Source organism: Protomyctophum parallelum, assembly GCF_964188405.1.
Source record: "Protomyctophum parallelum genome assembly, chromosome: 5".
Lineage (NCBI taxonomy): Eukaryota > Metazoa > Chordata > Actinopteri > Myctophiformes > Myctophidae > Protomyctophum > Protomyctophum parallelum.
Window position 1 is genome coordinate 52,652,034 of NC_139702.1, and position 23,254 is coordinate 52,675,287.

General features: G+C 44.0%; 1 long non-coding RNA gene across 1 annotated transcript; it reads left to right on the top strand.

Annotated features, from left to right (window-relative positions):
• The first annotated feature begins 760 nt into the window (after positions 1-760).
• LOC310858686 lies at positions 761-23,254 on the top strand. Its single transcript, XR_014569222.1, has 3 exons — positions 761-1,202; positions 6,706-6,869; positions 23,078-23,254. It is a non-coding gene; the product is annotated as an uncharacterized lncRNA (long non-coding RNA).

Sequence of the window (23,254 nt, forward strand, 5' to 3'; positions counted from 1 at the left end):
TCACCTTCTTTCCTCTCAACTGCAGCACTGACACACATAGCAATTGTGTGTGTGTGTGTGTGTGTGTGTGTGTGTGTGTGACGTGTGCGTGTGCGTGTGCGTGTGCGTGTGCGTGTGTGTGTGTGTGTGTGTGTGTGTGTGTGTGTGTGTGTGTGTGTGTGTGTGTGAGAGAGAGAGAGAGAGAGAGAGAGAGAGAGAGAGACTGGAAGTAAAGTAGCTCTGGTCCTCTAATGTGTTGCATTTAGAAGAACCAGAGCTATAGCAAAGGGAGCAGTGTGTCTACATTCTCAGTCTGGTAAACAGTTCGGCACGGTCGGTCGGCAAGGCAACATTCTGGGTTTTAAAATAGCTTGGAGTTTTGTCCAGTCCATTAGACGTGACATCACTAGTAGTGGATGGGTGGGACAGTCTCTAGATATAGACTACTAGGCCTGGCTGTGCTGGCAGTGTCACTGGCAGTGAACTCCAACCCTAACTTAATTTAGAACTTGAAATGGCACGTGGGTGCAGGGGATGGAATTAGCCCTGTTCCAGTGCTTACAGCGTGTCTCTCACTGTGAGAGACTCGCTGTAAGCACTGGACCAAGGCTAGGCATGGAATGTGTGAGTGTGTGGGTTGCGTTGCATTATGGTGGTATAGGTACAATTGTACAATTATGCGTGTGCGTGTGCGTGTGTGTGTGTGAGAGAGAGAGAGAGAGAGAGAGAGAGAGAGAGAGAGGGATATGCTAAGGCTATGCTATGATATGATACGGTCATACGGCGCTGGCTATGTAAGCGGGACAGTTATTGGGTCAATTTGGCTAGCGTTATACGTGACATTATTTATTATTTATTTTAGTCGAATGACAGGAATGATAAAAGTCACTAGTCTCAAATAGATAGCGATAGGTGTCCTTTGTAAACCTTTGTAGAAGGAGTAGGCTACAGAAAATAAAGGCTGCCAGCCTGCCGCTATACAGTCCAGTGTATAGTGATTCTAAAATGATGTAGGTTGATTGAATACTTGATTGATTGCGTGCGTGTGGAAGTTCCACAGTGGAACAAGTTAACAACTACATTTCCCATGATACGTCAGTAGATGACTAAACAGACAACAGAGCAGCTTCATCGCTTTGACAGCTGAGTCGGAGTTAGTTTGCTGCTAGGAGGAAAAGTTGTGAGCGGACAACGACCGTGAACAACGCCGAGTACATGAATATGTAAGTTTATCTTGTGCTTTCTGCTTACTTCTTAACTATCTATGCTGTTCTTCCCATGGAGAGCTTCCTTACTATCCGCCTGGCCTGATACACCACAGACGTAAAGGGAAATGTCCAGATAGCACTCAGGGTGGGAACTCTTTGAGTCTTTGGTGGTAGGAAGTGGAGCCTAGACTTGTCCCTTTCTTGAGGAGTTTAATTTAGAGACATTGTTTTATTGTCTTACTTTAGACTGAAGTTGATCCACTTCACTTCACACTCACAGTTAGCTAACAGTCTACCTGTGACTGTGAGCTGATGTTCGAAACCTTAATTATTATTTTTTTGCAGACGTCGCACCCCACAATGCTTTCTTAACTGATATTATTAGGCTATTTTTTGTTTGCGCTTGATTTGACCATTATCCTGTTGGTAGGCGATCTTGTTTGTTGCTGTCGTGGCTGTGGACAAGAGCATCCTCCATGTGTGTGTGTGTGTGTGTGTGTGTGTGTGTGTCATGGGATAAATCTATGAGACACTGACTATCTCAGCCGGTAATGCTTACATACTGACAATCACTTTCTGTCACATCACATCATACTATCCTGAAAGCATTAGGCTTATTAGCACAATGAATGCAAAGGACAAAAAGTCAAAGCAAAAAGCATTAGGGGACAAAAATCCATTGCCTATTTGATCAATCTTCCCCAGTCAATACTGTTTAATGTCTGTGTCCTATCGGGGAAACTGATGTTTAAAATAGTGGTCTTGCTCTTAGTGCTACAAATAATAAAATAATGTAAAACAAGGATTGCAAGCCTTTAACATTTTTTTAAATGTCTTTACTGTGAAAACATTAGAAAGCTGGGAGGGAGACATTGTAAGGGAAAATAAATTTAAAATCAATCCTAAAAACAACCGGATGAAACGGAAAGCTATAGTGATGATGGGATTAGCTTCTAGATGAGCATCAAGTTTTGACTATGAACTATACAGTACACCGTATACTGCATAGTTTGTCAAGAGAAGAGGGCAATTAATTGCTATATGGAGTTTTGGGAAGGCTGAGCTGATACTTATTGTGCGAACAGTAGGCTACTCTATAGTATAATATGCTCAGCTGTCTGTATTTCCACATGAAATAAACTTCAGTCCTATATCTGTATGTGACATAGTACCACACACAGCCAAGCTTGTTCTTAATTTAAAGACCATTGAGATATATCAATGTAAATGTCGATGAATGCATTGTGGAAGAAGCACTTGCACAACCTCAACTAAAACCCAAATAGGAAGCCTGACTAACACGTAACAGGAGATTGCTGTCTGCCCTTAAGGCAAAACCGCTAAAGACAAACTCCAGTTCAGTAAATTAACTTGTTGCCTATAGGCCTACATTATTAGTTTGTTTTGTAAATCTTTCTACTGTACCTATCTGGGTACAGGGTACAGTAGAATAGACCGGTTAGGCCGAGCAGCTGAAAGAATGCAATGTTTTGTTAGCCACTTGCATGTGTGAGCATGACGTAATGTAGATTCTAGATAGAATATCTGCTGTGTAATTTGACGTAATCAAAGCCAGATCATGAGCCATGAGTCAAAAGACACTCACTTCTAGAAAAAAGAAAACAAATCTGCATGCCAGGGTTGATGAGAAACTTTAATGCCATTTATGGTATAATCACAGCATAGCACAAAGCCATCATTTAGCCTTGATACAAGACTGTTGTGTCCGTCTTGATCCAAGGCTGAGCCATCATTATGAGACTATTAGAAAAACATCTGACAGCACAATACAAACAAAGGTGGTAAAATGTTGGCTTTGGGACAGGATGAAACTTTCACTTACCAAAATATCCATAGACATTTAACAGTAATTTATACATTTTTTTATGTCCTCATATGAGATTTTTACTACCAGATTAAAGGTATATTCAGTGATTTCACTCAAAAAACCTTAGGTTTCGTTTTTGGCTGGGACCTAAGCCTTTCATCCAATCAGGATAGAGAGCCAAAAACGAAACCTAAGGTATTTTGACCCCCAGGGGTTAACTGGGGACAGGGAGGAACTCCTTATATGGTCAGCACACTCTATAGTAGAGAGGATTGTCACAACAAAACAAAAAAATAAGTGATATTTGAATTAAGTGGAATCACTGAATATACCTTTAAGTGTTTGCAGCTAAAAACTCACATTGCCTCTTCGTCAGAGCTGTACATTTGTTGCCATGAGTACATTGCCATTACTGTATGCTACATGAAAATAGTAATACTTGGGGAATTGTGATACAAATTAAGTGAAAGATTTAACAAATAACATATTTTGTATATAATGACACAGTATTGTATTTTATAACAGTCAAGTTATATGAAAACGTAAAATAAGTTAGCTGCGTGTAGTCCTAATCTCGCTGGCCTGATTTCATCATGAACTCTGATTTACATTAACACTGGATTTGAATGTCAAGTAGCCTCTTATGCAATTTGACCTTTGTACTGCTTACTATCACTTGATTATAATATTGGTGATTAAGGAAATTAAGCATATTCTCTGATGTCACTACTTGTAATTCACTCTGGGTGAGAGATTCAGCTAACAAGGAGCTTGAATGAGAGTCAATTACTACACGGAGTACACGCACACAATATTTGTCTTTGTTTTATGGCTAGTTGTCAGTGTGTCCTCATTTTCTGTCTGAATTTACCAGTACAGTGGATCATTGTCTCCAACATTTAGCTAAGCCACTTTTAATGACCATATTGACCTGTAAACAGTAGGCTGTTCTGTGCCTTACTCTTCTAAGCCAGCTACAGTGTTGTCGGCATAAAGGTTAATGTAAGGCCAGCAATTGTTGTAAAAACAAATATCTGGATTTTAGTCAAATCGGGTCTCTCAGACTTCCATGGCTTTGCTTCCCACTACAGCTGATATGGCCACCAAAAGCCTAGTCTGAGATGCTGAATAACAGCGGGCGACAGCCAGACGAATTTTCCGGACTGTAGAGCATCAGTCAAATGGAGATACACATCGGCTGGTGTGGGGGATTGAGTGTGCAACGTTACATAATTGTTGCTGCTCTAACCATTAGAGCAACAGTTTCTCTAATGGTTAGAGCAGCCATCCAAAGTGCTGCATGGTGGCAGAGTCATGTCTATGCCACACTGCAGCCCTATGTTATGTAACAATAAGCATGCCTACACGCATAAAACATTGCAAATCTTATAAAATACATCATATTATATTTACTGTTCTCAGAAATTTACAGAAAATCACAAAGAGGATACAATTTGACCCAGTAAATGGTGTAGTATGGTTGATCAAATGTAATCCCTCCTGACTTCAGATCAAAGCCTGTTTCACTCTGCTTATAGACACACTGCGTCCCTGTTCTTCATTATTGAATGAAACAAAAATTGCACTGTTTTGTTTGATAATGACAAAGTCAATAATCTGTTAATGGAACACATAAATATGCCTTTGACCTCACTTAAGGCTGTAATTAATCAGTGCTTGATCAACAGTCAAATCAGACAGCCTTGCATTAATCAATAAGCCACTGTGTTGGGAACGGTGATAGTCGTTTACCTGCGATAACAAGCTAAGCCTGCCAATGTGTAGATCTGCTATTTTCACTACTTCTTAAAAGTTTTCTTCCTAATTTGTTATGGCTGAGAATTTATTTATTCATTAAATTCTTGCTATTCATCCAATGTCTATGCATTTTAAGCATACTTATAATTCGTTATAATCTATAACTGTATAATTATATATAGTTACTACTAGTTTTTAGGTACAAATATAGGTACAGTGTGGGTAATGAGATGTAATAGATCACATTATTGATTGGGAGGGAATTGTTAATGGATGATCGTGGGAAGGGCACAAAGTTAATATTATTAGGCAAGTGGTCTGCGGAGCATTCCCTGGGGGAGGGCCCAGGGTCTGTATTCCTGGGACTCACATAAATACGTCTCTGTATGGCTGAGACACGAAGGCACACACGACAGATATTCGAGGCGATGCTGCTGTTCATTGTATCACATTCGGTGCAGTAGGCTATTGTAACATTGTCCTTGGCTTTGACTACTTCAGACAGGACATCTGTAACCGCACGTCACCAGGCTTTCAGCTGTCTGTCTGCCACCACCCCCCCCCCCCCTCCACAATGCCTGTGCTGTTTCACCCGTGTTTGGTTTGAAGTGATATCGAGTGACATTCGAATTTGCAAAGTTGTCGCTATGTTATTGTGGAGGAAGCGAGGCTGCGAGAGTGAAGGCACGTTACTTGTCAGTATGGCTAAAGCCAGGCTAGAGGCTTGGGGACTGAAGGTGTGTTCAAACCTGTAGATACAGTATATGTTTCCAGTTGCTTCACGTTGGTCACGCAGGTCAGCATTTGTTTAAAAAACGTTGTCAAACGACCGACTCGAGGCCAGGCACTGCACTCCGTGTGGTGATGTGGAACGCGTGTGTCGAATTAGAAGTCGGTGGATCGAACGGTTCACAAGTTATGATGTGTACACAGTACACACACACACACACACACACACACACACACACACACACACACACACACACACACACACACACACAGACGTGGTGAATTTATTGTAAGACATAAGCATACTATATTGATTGTAATTATAATGCATAAATAAGTTGTATATAATATTACAAGAATTATTGAATTATAATGCACGATGCCGTTTGGCGGAAACATTACTTACGTATGTCCAAAACCGTTCCTTTTTTAATACCAGTATTATTTTTAAAAACATGAGCTAGTTGATCTGCTATTTTACTTTTGTGTGACACTCTTGTGTGGTGAAGTTGGGCATTAATTGACATGTTGTTACATGAGTTGCAAGGTTTCTGATACAGTATGATTGGAATAGTGGGGATGGACGGACGTCGGGTTGACTGGACAGACAGACTAACCAATGGGCTGAACGACATGGCCATCCTTAGAGCCCTAGTGGGGCTAAAAACAGGTACTGATGTCTGCCGACACAGGGTAGTGTGTAGATCTGATTTCACGGCACAAAGACCAGTGCTTTGTAGAATTTGACTAATGCAAATGACTTGGATTCAGTAGTACAGTAGGTGGAAGTCTATAGGACCGACTCACAGAAGTCTGGCTTCTCACGGCATGCTTGCTGAACTATTTCTGCACTAAAAACATGAACTGGGACTTCTACGATAGCTAAACACTGTACGTTTTGCAGACCATGGAGTTGGAGAGCCCACGCTGCTCCACATCGATTACTTGATGCTAATAACTGGGATGCAGCTGTGCTAAACATAAACTCTGTCATCTGTCTTCTCTCTCTTCTTAACACACACACGCACACGCTTCCTCTCTTTCTCTCACACACACACACACACACACACACACACACACACACACACACACACACCATAATAAACACGCCCTCTCCCTCCTCTCTGTATATTTCCTTCCCCCATCCTCTCTCCTCTCCCCCTCTCTTCAACCCCACCCACCCACCCTCTCTCTCTCTCTCAGGCAGGATACAGACTCCTGTCGGGACAGTAGCTGAGAAAGGCAGCTACAGGCAGCAGCAGCAGCAGCGGCGAAGGGCCTTTCATCTGACGTGCACTTTTACTGAAGGACACACAGGCCAATATGTGTACAATGCCCTCTACAAGGGTAACTACTGGAGCCACACAGTAAGTCCCTGACATATACTAACATACAGTATGTACTGTACATAATACTAATTGGCTATTATGTATGTTGTTGTTGTGTTAAGTCCGCCATACCTGGCCAATGTTGTTAGCATCTGATAATAGTAGTATACTGCTGGACACAGAAGACAAACAAGAGTTTCCTGTGCAAGGTTAAATAATATTACAATTCAGCCAGTTTCTGTAATGCATACATATCATAAGACAGAGACATGCTGTATTATTTTGTTACAGTATTTCTAGCTTTGCTACTTGATTGGTCAATACTGATTAATCAATACTGTGTGTTTCAGCACTGTAAATCATCCTACTAAACATTGCAAGTACAACATCCTGCAAAGATAAATGCTGTAACAAAAGACTCTAACCTTTCACATTGGGTATCTTATATAGTTCATATTAAACCTATATTAAAATGGTCTAGGAGCCATGATGGTTAATACTTAGATTATAAAAGTTGTTTTAGACAGCACGGTGTGTGTCATTGATGCTACATTTGTTACAGTGTCGCTGTGTCTTTTTATGTTGATTGTTTAGTAGCCAGGACAGAGGCCCCAGTGTTCTCCTTGATTCTTCTCATGTCAACATGCCAGAATCCTAAACAAAGTCTCATTCTATTGGCGTGAGTCTATGTGGAGTGGAGTGGAGTATACTGTATGTGGAGGTGTAGACTAAAATGACCGACTTGTTACCATATTCTGTGGATGGCTGTTTAAACTCTGACTCACTCAGAGCAGGTGAGTGAGTCAGGTTTATTGAGTCATTGTTCATAGGCTACCTCTCTGTATGTTTTTCAACCTGTCCTTTTGAATTGACCTCCATATACAACGCCTGACTGTGTGACGTTCTGCTTGTGTGTGTTGCTGTGACAAGGTGGTCCGTCACCTTCACAGACATAGTGGGAGATAATGCAGGGTTTTAGTGTGTCACTGTACTCGGCATGAGTTTTCAGACATACTGAGGAACTTCTACCACTAATTAACAAACTGAAGGTGCTTTGGTCTGGTCTCAGGGTGAATAGTTTGGCACTCCTTGCTGAACGTGAAGCACTGTGCATTGTGTGTGCCTGCATTGGGTTGATTATTGACTCGTGAGTCGTGACAGGCTTATAAGCTGACAGGAGAGTATTCCGTCACAGTATTTGTTATACGCGGACCAGGTGAACCCAAGTGCAGACTCGGACAATTAGACAGGGTTAAGGTTATAAAGGTATTTATTAACCGTCTTCCTGCCATTGCCGAAGCCCTTCGGCAATTGAAGCATTAATTTGATATTAACGCTTGCTGCCATTGCCGAAGCCCTTCGGCAATTGCCCTTTATTAGTGCATATGATTGATCAAGCCATAATGCTACTCACGTTAGCCGGTTAGCTAGCACTGTTGTTAGCACTGCACTGGATCGTTCATATTAATTCACCGTCGCCATAAGAATCCATTCTATCCGTTTCTTTCAATCGCCTGTATCTCCTATTCCTTGTCCCAGATGGCATTTTTGGTCAAAACAGCGTTTCTTTGACGGCACGAGCCGACGTTGTGGAGTGCAAAAATGTACCGGCATTTTTCGATCATGTAAACAAAGGTTGTCTTGGCAACGTAAAGCTGGCAGGGATAAGCTCACTTCCGGTTGAGGCAAAATGTGGCTTTTCAAAATAAGAGCTAAAATTAAAAAAATGCTGGCATGAATTAGGTCCTAATTTCTCAATAAATGGCAGCAGTAAAAGGGTTAACAAGTTGGGGTTGTGTGGGGTGCAGGTCGCTGGAAGCTCAGCTTTATGGGAACCAGCAGCAGTCAGTGGAGATGGACGCAGGAGCAAGCCGAGTTGGGGCAGGCTAGGGATGGCAAACCTGGGCAGATGAGATGGGGGACTGGAGACAGGAACCAGAGTTGGAATAGATGTCATGAGCAAAAGGCTAGGATCAGGCAGTGTGGAAGCCAGGTATCAGAACTTTTGCAATTGGCGGGGCTTGACTTGAGCACACCTATCTCCACTTAGACAAACAGGCAGGCATGCTCTAGCTGGGTGGAGCAGACATTTGCTAGCATAAGCTAGCTATCACGTGCGCTGCCAGCAAGGAGTTGCATCCTTTACGAGCAAATGCCTGAACCGATCAGCAAATGACCAACTCTGTCGACCAGTGCGCTGTCCGAGTTGTAAGCCGAGTTGGAATAGGTTATAATGTACTTTGAAATTGCACATAGTACTTTAATTGATGTGAAACATAATTTTGGTTCAGAAACCCTATTGACATTCAACATAGCTACTTAGGTTAGCTTAGCTTGACAAAACGAGCCGATGAGAATGAGTGCATCATCACACTATCTGTGTGTGACCCAGGATGTAAGGGGCAGTCCCGAGGGATGTACTTGCATGTATAGATTTACATTCCTTAGTAACGGTAATTTTAGACCTTGTAGTGCCCAGGGCTATGACCAGGTTTAGTTTTGCTGCCCCAATACGTTTTTCTGAATCACAGTCCATGTATATCAGACGTATTTCAGAAGCAGAATCAAAATCATCACAGGTTTGCAGGTGTAAATAAGTGGGTGAAATACTTTTTTTCCCCTCTCAGGGGAATGTTCCCTTTTATCTATTATCCTGATGGTGTAGAATAATAAAAGCTAAAGAATACCCCCCAAAAAGGAAATAAATAACGTGTTGTGGAACTCACGCGGAAGTGCTACCATTTAGTGCACATTACAGAAACTTATCATAAAAACAATTCTCCCCTTTTTAAGATTTGGCTTTATGCCTTTATTACGATAGCACAGTGAAGAGTGACAGGAAGCAGGGGAGAGAGCTTAGTATCTGTAGCCTCTTTTTATTCCCTGGGATGGGTTTCCACTCCAGATATATCTGTTCCAGTTGTCTGGGTGACTGTAGTGAGCTGTGAAAATAACCTGCAGGTCTTTTCTACTTAAAGGTCTTCTGGACACCTCCCCTGTTCTTTTCCCAAGCTCAGCTCACAGTTTTATTCCTTTTCATCTTGTCTTCTCTGGCCTTCCATCCATCTAGTAAAATTGGTTCTTGTACAGCTTTACAGCTGTGTCTCTACTAGTCAACACATGTTTGACTAGAGTAGACTGTCCTCTGTCATTATGCCTTGCCTAAATCCTCATCTCAACCCTACGTATCTCTGTCTCCCTCTTTCTCTTTTTACACACAGCTGGGCCCTTTCGTTTTGTTAGTTTATTTCCCCATCTCTTTCATGTAGCTAACCTTTGTGCTCTTATTATTTGTATTGTCCACTGTCCGGTGGCCAGTACATCATATCCTGCCTTTTGTCATGCTGATAAAGCTGCTAGGATAAGGCTGTGACTGTGAAGAACTGCTGATGGGATTGTTGGTGTGGAGCTGTTGGGATCTCTTTGGGTGAGGGGTTTGATGTCACCCTGTGTCCCTTTGAGCAAGATACTGGACACCTTCCTGCTCATATTTTCCTCTGTCGGTCTCCTTTATCAATAAGGTCAGACGGTAACAAACCCTGTCTTTATGGGCAAACTGGGCAATTGGATTTGTTAATGGTTAACTGTACATTCTCTGTACACAAGAGCCTGATAACTATTAATACAGCTGCACCATTATGAATACAATTATTATCATATGGATTTTTATTATCTAATATCTATACGATTTGATTACACCTTTTGTGTTCTGTATCAACATGTTTTCTATTTTTAATCACAGTGCCAATATAAGCGTTACAAAGAGTCAAGATGTCATAGTTTGATGCAATAATGAATGGGGCCATAAAAAGACAACATTCACCGTATTCACACACTCCAGACAATATACTCCTCCTTCATGCTCGAGGGTTAACTATACTATACAGTATGTGTATTTGTCTTATCTAATTGAGTGCACCAGTCTAACCTTGCCGTCTCTCACGTAGTGACCGAGACACATGGTGAGCGTGCAGGAGAGCTCGTAGTCATTGTGTATTGTTTGCCGAGTTAACAGTTTGCCAGATAGTGAACTGATACCGATAACCCCACCACACACACACACACACACACACACACACACACACACACACACACACACACACACACACACACACACACACACACACACTATTCTTGTTTGGTTAAGATCAGATGTTCCATCCAACTTGAGATTTTGAAACTGGCAGTAGGCTATAATCCAGTAAAGGTCTCACAATTAAACTAGATAAAGTGCCCCTCGGGGCACAGGTTGTGGCCTCCTGGTAGCACTATAATAGGCCAATGTGAAAAGGGTGCCATTTCTTCTTACACCTTGGATGATTTGAGACATTTTGTTCCAAAAATGGGTTTTGCAAAAATCCACATGTTGGTGGCACTATAACAGGCCAATGTGAAAAGGGTGGGATATATTCCTCAGCCTAGTAGAAAAGTCTGTGAAAGATTTCACATAAATTGCATGCTGCAATCTGGAGGAGTAATATAAAAAAAAAAGTTTTACAAAGGTCTGCCTCCTGGTTGCGCTATAACAGGCCGTTTTTGAGGCAGAGGTTCATCGTTGGCATCCAGGGAGTGTGTGTGCAACATTTGGCATCGACCGGGTTAACGGTGCCGGAGATTAGCTGGTAACAGACGGACTGATGGACGCACACACAATGGATGTGTGGCTGGAATATGAAATATAGGACAGATTCGTCTTGAACACATGACTATAGAGATACTGTGTAAAGATTTGCGGGATTGTTGGACAGAATCTGGAGGAGTAATATCCAAAAATGTGTTTTACAAAAGTCGGCCTCCTGGTGGGGCTATAAGAGGTCGTTCTGGAATATTTGGGGCAGAGGTTCATCGTTGGCATCCATGGAGTGTGTGTGTGTGCAAAGTAAACTGTTATTTGTAAAGCCTTTTTATAGCATTTAATAAATAGGGGGTCCACCCTGATGTCAGCCTCCCTTGCTGTAAATGGCTTCCCGTCGAATCCTGCACGTCTGGCACTGGAGGCCTCTGGAGTGGGCTGTATTTTGTATGCCCTGGAGCAGTTGAATAAGCTCGGTTACACCCTTTAGTCAAAGCACTTGGGTGAGCCTTAACTTCTTCTGACGTGGTCCCTGATGAACAGAAAACAAGTTATCTTCACATCGTCATTTTCTCAGATCCCTGTGAGACCGAAATACAATGGAATATCTAGGGGCAGATCAACAGTGTCCCTCTGGAACTTGTAACAAGTAAAACAAAAGAAAAGGAAGGCAGCCATGTTTCCTGGTCATTATAAGTAGGCCTAAAGCTTATCGTTTCACAGGGTGTAGACTTCCACTAAGAAACAAAGTCTTTACTTTTGGTCTACTGGTTTGGGGTAATGTTTTAAAACACTAATTGCATGTTTCCTACAATGTTTTTAGCTGTAGTCCAATTTTCCGACTTTCACGTCTCTATCAGTGAGTACTCTGAGCTATACTTTGGGGACGTGCACATACGTGACCAGGCATGCATGTGCACGTGGCCACACATGCGCATTAGCGGCAAACTGCCGTCATAGTTAAACATAAGAACAACAAAAGAATCACACCCATGTGAAGTGAGTCCGTGCTCGACCAATCAAATCACAAATGTCATTCCGGCCAATGACAATTTGCATCTTCATTTTTCTGTCCTAACTTTTGGCTTAACCCATTCTGACCGGGCACCCATTTTGGTGTCAGCATCATGTTATGCTTTAGCTATTTAAAAATAGCAGATCTACAAGCTCATATCGCGCCACCGAGTGGCGCGATACGAGCTTGTAGGTCTGCTATTTTTGAAAAATCGAAGAACGACTGACATTTTTTTAATCTGATCTCAGGTCAGAATGGGTTTAATCAGACCAGTGTGTGTCCGGCGGAAACCTCGTATGAATCTGATCTCAGGTCAGAATGGGTTAAATGTTTGTGTTTACACGGACACCAAAAGCTGGACATGGGAGGGGCTAGCGCACCAAAAAAAAAAACAAGCAGTGTACAATTTAGGAAAGTGAAAAAGGGCTTCGCAGATCTTGTGCATAAGCTAATGGTCAATGGCCGTGTGCAAATTCAGATCAATTGGTCCAGCCAGTGAGGAGAGGACAGTCAGACACCTCTATTGCAGTAATTATGCCTGATCTTGTCACCATAGGTGAAATGAGGCCTTATAAACCCAAAGAGAATCCAGTTAATTGTGCAGGTTTCAGGTGACACATAATACTATGGGTAAATGATAGCTATCCAGTCCGAAGCATTATTGTACTTGGAACACCAGACCAGTGATCAAATGTACTGTACTGCCTGAGCAGATGGAAGCTATTATTGTAAATAAAGTTGATATACCGGTAGTTCATGATGTCCGATTGACGTAGAGGTCAAACCCTTGCCCTGAACATAACATACCCAATGGTGCACGTGCCTCTGGCTTGGGCGGCATACACCCCAAACAAAGCTGGCAAGGGATCATGTTCTTGTCGCTGCACTAGCGACCTGTGACTGGCGGAGATGTGGGGGGATGGAGTAAACCTCTGTGCACATTACGCTTTCATGGTGAAACCCCTTGCTGTCAGGTGAAAATAATTTGTAGGAGTAGGTACTGTACGTACATTCAGTAGTAGTTTACTAGTAGGATTGGCAGCTTCAGGGGAGCATAGTACACATGGGAAATGGATTAAATTGAGGAGAGAAAAAAAGCTGACATTTCAGTTTGAACAATGCATACAGTATATATGCTGCTATTTATGATGATAATGAGCTTTTGGATGGAGGTGGTTTCTATTCATGACGAGAGCTTTCGGATCATGACGAGTTTATGAGTAGTGATATTTTGACGTGTGTGTGTACCTGTATACAGATCAGCATACTTGTCATGATTTCAACACAAGCGTTTTATTATTCATGCAGGAGAAATTCATGAAAGGGGACACTGTTTACAGTAATGCAGAATAGATGTATTCCAACACATGCACGTCCCGTCACCGTAGCACGAACACGCATACAATACAGTCACCCACACACATGTCCTGTCGCCACATCGCAAACTCATCCCTCCTCTGATAACTCAGTCCAGCCCAGTCTCAACCCCTACATCAATTTACAATTTACAATTTAGGCATTTAGCAGACGCTCTTAATCCAGAGCGACTTACATTAAGCAAGAACAAAAAGCATGGGAATACATCACAAAAAAGCATTTATCATGAAACATGCGTAAGCTAAGAAAGTAACAGTGGAATCTCTATATTATGAGACTATACATATAAACTATATATCTATACTACTATGCTATACATATGTACTATGGCGTGCTATGACTATATACAATGCAATTATAGTGCTGTCTACATAACATGCTATAAGTCTGTATCAAATGCTATCTAAATCTACAGAAATGCTATGTAAGGGGGTAGGATAAGTGCTATGGGCCATGATGGAGTCTGAAAAGGTGGGTTTTCAGACTACGGCGGAAGATTGGGAGTGATGCTGCAGTTCTGACTGCAATGGGAAGTGCATTCCACAGTTTTGGAGCCAGAAGGGATAAGAGTTTGGGACGTGTGGAGCGTTGTCCCGGCGTTTTTAGTGAGGGTACTTCCAGCTTCCCTGCGTTGGCTGATCTGAGTGAGCGGGAGGGTTTGTAGGGTTCAATTACAGACCTTTCCAGGAAACCTGGTAGGTCCGGTCGGTGAGGTAGGAGGAGAACCACTTTAGTGCCGTTCCACCGATGCCTAGATCCGCTAGGGCAGGGGTTCCCAAACTTTTTTGGACCAGGTACCCCTTTTGGGGTAGATATTTTTCCAGGTACCCCCTCATCCTCGCAACACAGATAACAATATATTTACAACCACAAGCAGTGTTTCCTGCAGGAAAAAGCTTTGGCATGGTGCTGGGCGCAGGCCGCAGGGGGGCCTTCTTGCGTCGAACATTTTGATGAATTAATTAATTTGATTCAATAATTAATGAATAAGATTAATAAATTAAGATTAATTTGTATTATTGCTCTTGTATTGCTATTGGAGACACTGGGGGGACACTGGGCAGGCACTGGGCAGGCACTGGGGAGGCACTGGGGAGGCACTGGGGAGGCACTCGGGAGGCACTCAGGGGGACACTGGGGAGGCACTGGGGAGGCACTGGGGAAGCACTCAGGGGGACACTGGGGAGGCACTCAGGGAGACATTGGGGAGGCACTCAGGGAGACACTGGGGAGGCACTCAGGGAGACACTGGGGAGGCACTCAGGGGACACTGGGGAGGCACTGGGAAGGCACTGAGGGGACACTGGGGAGGCACTGGGGAGACACTGGGGAGCATGGGGAGGCACTCAGGGGGACACTGGGGAGGCACTGGGGAGGCACTGGGGAAGCACTCAGGGGGACACTGGGGAGGCACTCAGGGAGACACTGGGGAGGCACTCAGGGAGACACTGGGGAGGCACTCAGGGGACACTGGGGAGGCACTGGGAAGGCACTGAGGGGACACTGGGGAGGCACTGGGGAGACACTGGGGAGCATGGGGAGGCACTCAGGGGGACACTGGGGAGGCACTGGGGAGGCACTGAGGGGGACACTGGGAAGGCACTGAGGGGACACTGGGGAGGCACTGGGAAGGCACTGAGGGGACACTGGGGAGGCACTGGGGGGACACTGGGGAGACACTGGGCAGGCACTCAGGGGGACACTGGGGAGGCACTCGGGAGGCACTTGGGAGGCACTCAGGGGGACACTGAGGAGGCACTGGGGAGGCACTGGGGGGAAACGGGGAGGCACTGGGGAGGCACTCAGGGGGACACTGGGGAGGCACTGGGGAAGCACTGAGAGGACACTGGGGAGGCACTGGGAAGGCACTGGGGAGGCGCTGGGGAGAAACTGCAGCCACTGGGGAGACATTGGGGAGGCACTGGGGAGACACTGGGGAGGCACTCAGGGGGACACTAAGCAGACACTGGGGAGGCACCATGGCGGACACTGGGGAGGCACTGGGCAGACACTGCAGGGCAGACACTGGGGTGGCACTTGGGGAGGCACTGGGGAGGTACTGGACATTTCATATCACACACACACCATGATTCACTAGCCCCTCAAAAACAAAAAAAAAAAAAAAAACCTTTTTTTTTTTTTTTTTTTTTTTGAGGGGGCTTGGGGTACCCCCTGGCTATGCGTCGCGTACCCCTAGGGGTCCGCGGACCCCACTTTGGGAACCGCTGCGCTAGGGTGTCTAGGAGCAGCTGGTGGTTCACTGTGTCAAATGCTGCCGATAGGTCTAGGAGAATCAGTACTGCAGAGTGGGAAGCAGCTTGGGCAGCATGTAGTGCTTCTGTGACTGCCAGCAGGGCAGTTTCTGTGGAGTGGGCCTTCTTGAATCCGGACTGGTTGGGATCCAGCAAATTGTTCTGTGAGAGATGGAGAGAGAGCTGGTTGGAGACAACACGTTCAATGGTTTTAGAAATAAATGAAAGGAGTGATACCGGTCTGTAGTTCTTGACATCTGAGGGGTCAAGGGTTGGTTTCTTGAGGAGTGGTGTTACTCTGGCTGACTTGAGGGCAGATGGGACGCAGCCTGAGGTTATTGAGGTGTTGATGATGGAGGTGATGAAGGGGAGCAGATCAGGTGCGATGGTCTGGAAGATTGGAGACGGGACAGGGTCAAGAGGACAAGTGGTAGGTCTAGAGGATGTTACTAGTTGTAGAACCTCGTCTGGGGATAGAGGAGAGAAGGAGGACATGCATGGTATGTTGGGGTTAGTGTTGGTTGAGTCAGATGCCACTTTATGTGGGAGGGGAGGAAAGGAGCTGCTGATATCATCAACCTTCTTCTCGAAGTAGTTGACAAAAACATCAGCAGTGAGGGATGAAGGTTGAGTGGGGGGAGGGGGTTTAAGGATGGAGGAGAAAGTGGAGAAGAGCTTCCTTGTGTTAGAAGTACAGGATTGGATTTTGGTGTGGTAGAAAGAGGTTTTAGCAGTGGTTAGTGAGTGGGCGAAGGCAGAGAGGAGTGAGTGAAAGTGGGAAAGGTCATCTGGTAGCTTTGTCTTGTGCCACTTTCTTTCGGCTGCCCTTAGAGGTGTTCGTTCAGATCTGAGAGTTTCAGATAGCCAGGGAGCCGGTGGACATGAGCGAGCTGGCCTGGATGAGAGCGGGCAGTGTTGGTCGAATGCAGATGAGATAGAGGAGAGGAAGGATGAGGTTGCAGTGTCAGGTGAGAGGGAGAGGAAGGACTCCAGGGAGGGTAGAGAGGAGAGAATAGAGGATGAGAGGGAGGAGGGGTTTAGGGACTTGAGATTGCGTCGGGAGGTGACGTTCGGAGGGTTAATAGGTTTAGGCGGGATACATCATACAGTAACAGTGAGTAAGGTTAGAGAGCCCCCCAAGACTGGGTGGCTGTTGACGTCAGAATACACTTCTATACCTAGGTTGAAAAATGCTCCTTGACCATGTACGAGGGTGAGAAACGTCAAAGATCCCCTTTTTGTATTATACTGGTATGCACTTTGTCCTACGCACCTGTCATCAACCTATTGAGGTGTGCATCGGCCTTTTTCTAAAAACCATAACGGATTTCCAAAACTATTTATATTAATTATTTTAAGCCTATAATCTAGGCTTAAATAAATCATTTAGATTTTATCTAGTTAAGGATTAATATAAAGAAAAGAAAAAAAATATATTTCTACACTACAGTGGCTATTGCTTACAGTACTAATGCAGGATATGCATGAAGTTGGACTTCTACAATGGCGGCCACTATCCAGCACTTTATTTCTGCTTTGTCACATGAACAAGCCACTCACTCTCCTACAGTTCCCAGGGCAACAGTAGGTCCAGAGTCCCAGACCTTGTCGGCCAATTATAGAAGAGACCAGAATGCCCCTCCCACTCCCCTCCGCTAGCTAGCAGATAGTGATTTATCCAGGACTGGTTGAATACAGACTGGAACCAATTAATGTATTTACCCCCCCCCTTCCCCCTGCTAAGTAGACACCATCTTTCAAATGCATTCCAAGGATCCTTTTGGCATTTTTTCTGAATTTTCTTTACTTAAGCTTTTCTCTTCCGCTGTCAGACACGCGGATGCACGCACGAGCACACGCACACGCACACGCACACGCACACACACACACACTCTTGCTCTGGTCTACAGTATAGTAGAATGTTCCTGCCCCCTTCCTCCGCCTCTAGTTCCTCCCTTCACTCACGCTCTCTCTGCCCTGTGTGCCCCCTCTCACGTACACACACACACACCATCTTGTAGGCAGATTGTTTGTAGAGTACCACGACCTCTCAGATCTCAGTCTGACACTGACTGAGGTCAAAGGTGCTGTCAGACACTGCAACAGTTGCACCTTTATCCACTTGCTTTATGTGTATAGGGATTCATGCAGTTTAGTTTGATATTACGGTTTGTTTTTAGCTTCACTGAGTTATTTTTGAGGGGTGCTCCTCCAATGCATGGCTTTTGAAAATTATGTCATATAGCAGCCAAGTCTATGTTTAATGTTCGTTTAGAGCAGCAGTTAAACAAACTGTGTGTGTGTGTGTGTGTGTGTGTGTGTGTGTGTGTGTGTGTGTGTGTGTGTGTGTGTGTGTGTGTGTGTGTGTGTGTGTGTGTGTGTGTGTGTGTGTGACACTGTGTGTGACACTGTGTGTGCGTGCAGTATTGTACAACCACAATACTAATCTCTCCTTGAGCTTCGGTGAATTGTGCAGCTCTGAAGCAGAACCAGAGTAGTTCTCTGCTGACAGGTTGGGTCTGTTCCCTGGCTTTATGCCTGTGCACTGAAGAGAGAGAGAGAGAGAGAGAGAGAGAGAGAGAGAGAGAGAGAGTTCAAAACAGGGGGAGAGGCTAATGATGCTATCCACCAGCGTGACAGTTGAAGTGTCACAGTTAAGTGGGCAACAGAGTCTCGCAAGTCTGGCTGTTTGACAAACCAACAGGCAACAACACTCGCCGCCAAATTAGACTTGACGGAGGGACAATGTGTTAGACAAAATAATGAGATGGATGGGCGTGTGTGTGTGTGTGTGTGTGTGCATTTGTATCTGTATGTTTTGGAGTGTCTGTATATCTGTTTGTGCATATGTATTTACTTAGGCTCAAGCAAACCCCACGGGACATAAACATGCTAAACTCTTCACCCTATGACACTTTCATGGTAATTTCCAACAACTCTAGTTTTATGCTATTATGTAGCCTACACTGTATTTCTCTCTCTCTCTCTCTCTCTCTCTCTCTCTCTCTCTCGCTCTCTCTCTCGCTCTCTCTCTCTCTCTCATATTCAATGGCCTGGGGGAGAGGGTAACGGCAGATCTTAAACATGCAATGCAACAAGACAAGAGCCATTTACATAGGAATAATGAGTGCAGTGGTGTGTCCTAAAAGGAATATTTGTTAGCAAACCGAATAGCAGTTATAAAGAACACTTTCTTAAGCTTGTGTCAATTTGTGGGAAATGGCTGTTGCAGTAAGCATAAAAAGCATAAAATACAGTTCATACAATGCAGTCATAACGTATTTTTCCTACTGCGTATTTTACTGCATATTCCAAAGGGGTCAACTGTAAATGATGCACTGCAGTCTGTTTCCTACTGTAGAGACAGAGCACACATAAGTACCCCTACTACTGTAATGGGCTGTATGATATAGTAGCCTCTGAGTCTCGTGTGCGAGCTTCCCTCTATGACAGCTCTAAGTGCAGAAAGAAATGATGTGTGGCAGGGATGGCTGGGACAGGGACCAGGGTGAACCTGGCCAAGACCCATTTCACTCAGCTGATTGCATGCGATCAGGTTGGGGGATGGATATGGATATTGTAATGGAATCTGCGGACATATGCTCAAAAGACAAATCACAAGCGTGAATAATGAGGCAACACAAGAATTCTGAGTTATAGAATATAGAGATTTACTCGAGCAGGAGACAGACTTACACAAACCTGTATCATGTATGGAAAACCCAGTCTGACTCCCCGAGTGACTGTCTACGACGGCCTTTTATAGCTCTCTCTCACACAGACAACCCCCAACATAGCCACAAGGCATTCACCACATGGGACAGTGACGTCATAAAGCAACAGGCCACGGCATCAAACCGTAACATGGAGTATTATTACATGTTTATCTATAGATTTCCACGACAATATGTAAAAGTGACATGGGTGCTTGGGGGGAGGGGGGGGGGGGATGACGACTACATAAGCTTGTCTGCATCACGACTACACTGCACACTAAAGGCAGTGAGCCTGTGTTACCTTACTTGAGAGAAATCGATGCATTTCCTAAACTAACTGTGCGTGCGTTCGTGCGTGTGTGCAACAGTGCGTGCACGTGCGCAAGAGTGCTATCCAGTGGTATTGCTGAGGTGTCACAGGGACACGAACACACGCATACATAGCGAGGGACACACATAGCTGCTTAATGGAGCGGAGGCACCGCTCAAAAATGTACATTATGCTTGAGTAAACGACATGAGTTGTTACAATCCTAATGATTTTATTTGTTGAAATAGGCAAATAACGGATCTCTTATAAAGCGTACTTATTTTATTCTCTACTCTTATCATGATGGTGGTGGTGATTTTCCTTTTGGTGTGACTAAAACCTCTGACCTGAGACCTGAAATCCAGCTTTTTACATGCGATCCCCTCGTTAACTGAAGTGTGTGTGTGTGTGTGTGTTTGTGCATCTATAGTATGTATATATGTATTCTGAATACAGTATGTATTCTGTATCTATGGTTCTTCGTTTATCGATCTTGGATTTACCTGCTGTCCTTTTTAAAGTTCTATAATATATTATATGCCGTCAAGGCCTGTGCCGTGGCTCAGCGGTCCAGGCACCTTGGCTGGCAATCCCGTCTGGCAGTGTGCCGCTGGTTCGACTCCCGATCCCGACGGCCTTTACTGCATGTCTTCCCCCCCCCATCTCTCTCCCCCATTTCCTGTCAGCCTACTCCATAAAACATATAAAATAAAGGCGAAAGCCACAAAAAAACAATCGTCAATCATTTTGTACATTCAGGTGTCACCTTTTCATTTTGGAACAAAGTTGATATTCCCTCCCTACCCTGTTAGGCATGTATTGTATAAATACAGTCTGTTCCTTTGGCCTGCATGGGGCTCATGTTTTATTGACTGACAGCTCAGGTATCAGCTGTCTCTTTGTCACTGGTCTGCTAAGCATGAAGCCTTTGTGTTCATTTCGTCGCCCTGGCATTATTCCCGCAGAAATGCTTGTCAATTTAACGATATGAAAATGTACAGGGTTGTCATCAGTTATATCAAATAAAGTGTAAAAGGACTTCATGTAATGTCAGACTTTAAACCATGGGATTTCCCTGGAGCATAGCCATATGTTCTGGCACAGTTAAGTGACCAGTGACTGGTTTCCCCTTGCAGCCATTGTCTCTGTAGCGTTACATCATTATTTACAGTGTCAATTACAGATCAATACCAACGCATTGGCTGGCTGACTCACAGTATACAATATGAGCTTAGAGTCTTAGACAGTCTCCGGTTCACTCAAACACAGCCTGTTTTGTAAACAGTACAGTATGAATGATCTTTGTTCATCCATTTACATTCAGCTGACACTCCAAATCCTCACATTAAAGAAGTACAGAGATCGGAGTCATAGTGCCCAGACCTTACTCATGTAATCCTGGATGTTATAGGTGGTGCAAGTGATTAAATTAGTTATTTTGTTAAAATACATAAATAGCTCTATATTCCCATTGTAGTCATTGCTAGAGTGTTGTTGACTTGAGTAACATGGGTCTCAACATCTCTCTCCAACTCTTTAATAAATAGAAAATACATTTTCAGATGGGGATACCAATCATATCCAATCAAGAGAGAGATCTATGGCTTCCTGTATCCAGGATACAGGATAAACCAGTCAAATTAGATGTGATGACACAAATGATTTACTGGTATGGGAATGGGAATTAGAACACTATAACTTTTAAGCTGTTAAATGGGTTCTCTCTCCGAGACCTGATTGGTTGGCATTTGTAACCCACCCGAAAATAGATGTTATGTACAGTATATTAAAGAGCTGTAGAGACAGGGAGAGACCTCTGTTACTGAATACATCTGATTGGAGGAACAGTGGTGGGATGTCAGGTAGCTCTTGTTGGTACAAAGTTTTCTCTACACACAGGATGCGCTGCCCCCTGCTGTTTGGTTTTATAGGACTTTATTGTTTATAGCACTTACTTGTTTTATAATGTGTCTAATTCCAGCAACATGCTGAGCAATCTGGGAACCCATTGGCAAAACAAAACGGCGTCTGATCTCCTGTGTGTAGCTAGAGGCTGGTCATGGAAACTCTGAACTCTCTGACCCTCATAACACAGTCCCCAGCCTGGGCCATGTGATTCTTACAATGAAAGAGTCTCTCTGAACATCAAAACACAGTCCCCAGCCTGGGCCATGTGATTCTCACAATGACATCAAACTAAAAGGCTTTATATACCTGGTGTCACCCAATTTTGCTCAGTCACATCGCTGTTTATAACTTGCCTCTCAAGATTATTTCATTTGTTCTAATGTAGTTCAGTTTGAATGTATAATGTCCCGCCAGTTACATACTGTTGTATTCATTAAAAGATTCCTGACAGACTACTGTAATTTGTCAATAAAAGCCAGAAAGGCTAAAAGAATATCTTAAAAAACCTATTTAACACATTTAATTATAGCTATTCCGGTTAAACAAAGGCGGGTAGCAATGACAGTGATGGGGACTTGACAAATATTCCGTAATAAATCCTTGTTTTGTGAGCAGCTTACTGTAGATGGGAAGGAGTATGTACAGTATGTACTGGCCTTTACTATCTGATCATGGCCAGAATATTGTCCTTTGTATCGCAGTACAGTAAAGCCAGCATCCCTAGAAGCACAGAGCATCTCTTCTCTTCATGGGTATTGAAGATGATACTAAAGTATTTTCTATAGATATAGATGGTAACCAGCAGTGATCTGATGCAGCTTCACAAAATTCTCTTTGTCCCTGTTCGAGGGTTATAATGTGGGCCTATTGAGTTTGTAACAGCAAGTTCTACATAAATACTTAAGAGTGGAGTTGAGTTGGTTTGGTACAATCAAACTGTTTCACAGATACACTATCTGCTGTAGAGTGGAAGGTGGAAATCAATTAATCTCTCTCTCTCTCTCTCTCTCTCTCTCTCTCTCTCTCTCTCTCTCTCTCTCTCTCTCTCTCTCTCTCTCTCTCTCTCTCTCTCTCTCTTCCCCCCCACCCCCCCCAGATCCTGATGCCCTGGCAGCCTGCAATTATTCCCTGAGCCACCAGGGGGCCTCGGTCCCTCCCTGGGACGCCCACCCTTCAGTCCCCTGCCTTCACCCTGAATCCTCCAGCACCAGTCAAGCTGTCCCACCCTGCTCCCCCTCACACCTCTCCTCCTCTTCCACTGTCTGCCTCCTCC